Genomic DNA, 5,497 nt, shown 5'->3' with positions numbered 1-5,497 from the left:
CGCAGGCCACCCCCCAGCCGCCAGAAGCCAGGCACCCCGCCTCCTCCTCGGCAGCCCCGCGTCCCTTAGATAGTCTCTTATACTTCCTGTGAAGTTTGGAAGATAACAAATTTAGGTTGAACTGATAAAATATTTTGGCCTGCAGGAAAAATATTATAATTCTATTATGTCTTTGAAATGTTAATTTTACATTGGGATTTGGATAAACTATAATTATGTCATAATGATACTCACTTTTACAAGAAAATTATATGAATAGAAGATTTAGACATGTATTTTGCATATGCTTTTATAATTATTCTCTTTCTGCGATAAATTCTTCTTTTTATACACATTACAGAATAACTGTTTCAGTTCAAATAAAGGAAAATTGTGTTTAAGAAAAATATTTTTTCTGGATAAATGCCCAGAAGTGGGATAATGGGATCATATGGTAGTTCTATTCTAAATTTTTTTGGGGGAACCTCCATACTGACTTTCACAGTGGCTGCACCAATTTACATTCCCACCAACCTCATCCTCACCAACACTTGTTATTTCTTGTCTTGTGAGCACATTGTAGGTTATACAGAAGTAGAAGTATAATGCTGTGCACATGAAACTCATATAATATTATAAATCAGTGTTACCTCAATAAACTAATTAATTTTAAAAAAGACAAATAAAAAAATATTTTCTCTATTTCCTATCCTTTAAATTGACACCATAGATACTGTATCCATTATGAAGCTCTCTGTGGTCAGAGACCATTAACTCAATTAAAATTAGATTAAGGAATAAAAGGAAATTATCAATACATATAAATATCCAGAGCTAGGTTAATTTTCAGGTATAGTTGGGTTCAGAGACTGGGCCACCTCCTCAGGAATTGTTTCTTTCTGTTTCTTGACTCTATTTTCAACTTTGTTGGCTTAAGTCTAGGTAGCACTAGATTTCTCCTTGTGTCAGAAAGCTGTCGGTAAGCAGCTTAAATTTCCCATTCTTCTAGTAAGAGATTATAAGGAAATAGTGAAATTCTTTTCTGGTAGCTTTTCCAGAAGTCCTGAAATTTATTGTGATTGGCCCAACTAAAATCTTATGTCCATAACTTACAGTGACCAGAAAAATGCCAACACTTGTTTTCCTCAGAAACTCCTTCCTAAAGATATGGAATGAAGGTGGATCTTCCATTAAAAATCAGGGAGACCAATGCTGGGGCGGTAAACATGAAACATCCATAGTATAAACATTTCTGGAAAAGCCTTTATTAAGGGAAATAGTAGTTTCTGCTGTTAACAAACAACTTCAAAAATCTCACTGGCTTACAACGACAAATATCTTCTTTGCTTTCAAGTCGTGGGTTAGCTCTGCATTTCTCTAATTAGTTAATAGTCGTGTGAGGCATGTTTCTCTAATGGCAAATGGCATGAAAACAAAAAAGGTGAGCAGAGTTATGAAATGCCTTTAAAGGCTTCAGCTTGTGTCTAGGGCCCATCACTTTAATCCACATGCTATTGGACAAACAAGTCATGCAGCTAAACTCAACATCAGTTGAATGAGGAAACATACTCATTAGTGCGAGGTAATGCAAAGTCCTGTGACAGATGGCATGGAGTAATTCGAATACAGGACAGAAGTGAAGACTTGAGAGCAATGAACCTATTTACCAGAGGACGTTTCTAGGGCTCACTTGATGACAAAGTCAGCTGTCAGAAGATTTTTCTCCGATTCACGTCTCCGTAGAGTTTATTATTAAGATCCGAGAAGGTAGTGTTCATCACCATTACATTTCTGTTCAGATTAAATTATACATGAATATCTGTATATAAATTTGTTTTATAACAGATAAGTAACCAAAACAGTAACAAATATAATTTATTTTAAAATTATTATTGACATTTTCCCTTATTACAGTTTTTGAGTACCAAACTTTATTGAAATCTTTTATACTAGTTCTGGAAGAATTCTGATGTCAATTTCAGGTTTCCAATTAAGATTTTTATACTATCTTTGGTTTATTCCTGTGGAGTATATTTTCTAAATCCCCACAAAGGAAAGTTAGGTCAAATCACCATTAATTCTGAATATGCTTGTGTTTGGTTAGTGTCATAACTTTAATATGAGCTAAGTGTATTTTTATGCAGTAATTTGGTAAATCATCTCAGTAGATGATAGCAAATTACCCACCTTTGTTCTGCCTGATGGATATGTTCTAGTTGAGTAATTAGGTATTAGTTAGACACAGCTGCAGCTTGTGTTCGACAAGTACTTTTTCAGTCACACATTTATCTCTCTCTTTGTGGATGAACTGGCAACATGCCTCATATGGGTCTTTAATGTACTGTTTTTATGTAGCTATAGGCTGCTGGTCCAAAGGGTATATGCATACAGTTTGATATATATGTAATACCATCTTTGAAGAAGAGGACAAATTTTTCTTAAAAATCATACAGGTAATATTGATATATTATTATTTTTTATATAATACAATATTTTTAATCTTTCAATCATCACTACATAATTGTTCCTTTTAGGCTGTCCTTTCCAACTGTGAGAGTTTAAGGGTTATATTTCATGACTTTGCAGGTAACATTTGCCTATGCATAATTAGTATGTCTGAAATGCTGGAGACTATGCCATTGGCTGGAATGCCACTGTGCTACAGTGGTGCTCCTTTGAAGTGCCATATGTCAACCTGGGCATAACTGAAATTTTGGGCCAGCAGATAATTTGTTGCAGGAGACTGTCCCATGCTTTGTGGGATGTTTAACATCACCCTGGCCTCTACCCACAAGATGTCTGTAGTACTCTACCCTACCCCAGGTTATGTCAATCCAGAATGCCTCCAGACATTTCCAAATGTCCCCGGAGGGGCAAAATTGCCCCCATTGAGTGCTACTGCTTTAAAGTAATTTCTAATTAATGGTGACATATATTATAGCAACCTCTCCCTCCTATCTGCCTATCATACTTAAAATTGTTGGCCTGAAAATTGATAAAGGAATGAGGAAGAATGAAGCTAATATGTCTCATTTAACATAAATCTCTGAATTTGGACAATAGTGAATTACATGTTAGAAAAAATTGTTTACATTCTTTTATTCAGGTTTTTCATGTAGACCTTTATAGGACAGGAAAGTTCTGGTCTACCAGTTTTCTCTTTCCTTTCATTAGAAATGTCTCTCTCCATTGTTATTTGTTGTTATTATTGTTCCCTTGATGGCTATTAATTTAAGAGGTTGCAATTATTCATTTTCTTTGCTGTGCAAAATATTTTAGAATAGATGTTGTAAGCGAATTCCATTATGTCTATGAAAACTTACTCTGAGTAGGTGGTTTCTGTAAATTAGGAGGGTCTGGGGAGTAAGATTTTATTACATTTAGAGAGAGAATGATTTGGGGTTAATTGAACATGGTTATTAAACAGTCTCACTTCTTCAGTGTGCATGTTGACAGGGATAACAGATGAGGTTTCATCTCATTTCTCTGCAAGAATATTTTGCCTTCTAAGTTCACGATTTTTGGAATCTAAAACAATTTCATGAGGCTTGAATTCTGGGCTCTCAAACTTAAATTCTAGGGAAAACCCAATGTAGCAGAAAGAACATGGGTTTTGATTAAATAGAACTGGATTCCAGTTCCAACCCCTAAGTACTTGCTGTGCAACTTTGGCTAAGTTACTAAAAATCTCTGAAACTGTTTCCTCCTCAGTGAATGGAGAAAATACATTTTATAGCTGAGACTGGGGCAGGAATGAGTTGGTGGTGGGAAGGTGACTGCATTTATTCTCTCCACTTTCTTTTATCCTATACTTTATATTTAGCATCAACCGTTTTACTGAAAACTCCTCTCACAGAGTCTCCCAAAACCTACTTGCTGATAAATCCAAAGGACTCCTGGTAGTCCTTTTTTTAATCAACTGCTCTTTTACTTTAAAAAAAGGACTGGCAAACATTTTCTGTAAATAGCCAGATAGTAAATATTTTTGACTTTATGAGATAATGTCTGTCTCAATTACTCAACTCGGCCATCATATGTAAAAGTGGCCATAGACCGTGTATTAATGAATGGACTTGGCTGTGCTCCAATAATACTTTATTTACAGTAGTAGGCGGTGGGCTGGACTTGACTCAGGTGTAGTTTGATGATCCCTACTCTAAGCTCCTCATTGGCTTCTCATTTCACTTTATATCCTTTAGCTTTCTGGCTACAAAGGATTCCTCTCTTGTCACTGATAACTCCTCCTCTATCTCCTTCACTGGGTTTTCTTTTCTTGCTCACATATTAATTGTTTAAATGAAGATAGTGCCGGTTGGGAAGAGGAAGCAGATGTGAATCAAAATGAGACCATCATTTTCTCTCTCAAGCCTTTATCCTCTGTGTGAAGGCCAAATCTCAGAGGCATACAAGGCTCTTTATTATTTAATTTCTGCTCAACTTTGCATCTTCTTCTCCTTAAATTCCTCAAAGCTGTTACCCTCCCAAGCTATTTACATTTTCTCAATTTGCCTGGTGCTCCTTCTTATCCCTGAGCTCGGCACATATGACTTTTTCCTCTCGAAAGATTTTTTCTTTTTTTTTTTCCTGGATGGAGAAAGTTCATTCTTTATACTCTACCTTAATTAGCTTCTGCTCTCAGCAGACTTCTTTAAATCCCCACCCAAGATTGGATTAGAGCTTTTTCTACATGATTTCTTTGAGTATATTTTAAATTATCTAGAAATAAAACTTTAATGAAAATAACAACATAGTCTGTTCCATAATAGAGTTATGGTTGGATTGCTAAGGGACTGCACAGAAAAGGTACTAACCCTATTCTTGGAGACCAAACTGCCAGGGAAGGCATAAGGGGAAAGTGATTTTTGAGTTGGGTCTTGACACAGAGGACCAGGGGAGGAAGGTTCTGCCAAGCTGATGGAATGTCAGAATTCAAGACTGTGGGGCACTGGGCAGTTCATGGGACAGTTCATATTCTGGATGACATTCTATGATTCATGTCTATTCTCTGCAGTAAAGCTTCACTTAGATAACTGACGCTCAGTAAATGTGCGTGGTCAGATGACAAGTTTATTCTTAGAAGTTACAAGTTAGGCTAATTTTTTTTAAGGTAGGCATGTACTTTTGATTGATCTTAATATATTCATCAATTAAGATACTTTAAAATGCACTGACCTTTAATGACAATACTCTAGGTGAACTTTCACAGATGTATGTATGACTAATTCATCTCCCCTCCACCCATTCATCTCCCCTCCATCAAAACCCAGCATAGTGCACAGAGAAGGTCTTCATAAATATTTGTTGAATGAAAGAAAAACGCTGAATGTTGCAAGGAGGTGGCACCAGATAGAAGACAAAGAGTAAACAATTTGCCAAACGCAAGAATGCACATATGCAAGGCATAAAATAGATCTTGGTACTACTTGTTTATAACAAAATAATTACCTTTTAATCATAAAATGTAAAAGCAACTAGAATATTAAGCAAAGGAGAAATACAATAAAGAAAAATGATTATG

General features: G+C 35.8%; 1 pseudogene; it reads right to left on the bottom strand.

The window, feature by feature from the left end:
* The window catches only part of LOC102985000 (ubiquitin-conjugating enzyme E2 Q1-like), a 4,994-nt pseudogene extending 1,567 nt beyond the window's left edge, over positions 1-3,427 (bottom strand).
* Positions 3,428-5,497: the final 2,070 nt, after the last annotated feature.

Source organism: Physeter macrocephalus, chromosome 18 (genome assembly GCF_002837175.3).
Source record: "Physeter macrocephalus isolate SW-GA chromosome 18, ASM283717v5, whole genome shotgun sequence".
Taxonomy (NCBI): Eukaryota; Metazoa; Chordata; class Mammalia; order Artiodactyla; family Physeteridae; genus Physeter; species Physeter macrocephalus.
Note: the sequence above shows the minus strand (reverse complement) of the source record. Positions and strands in the feature narration are given on the sequence as shown.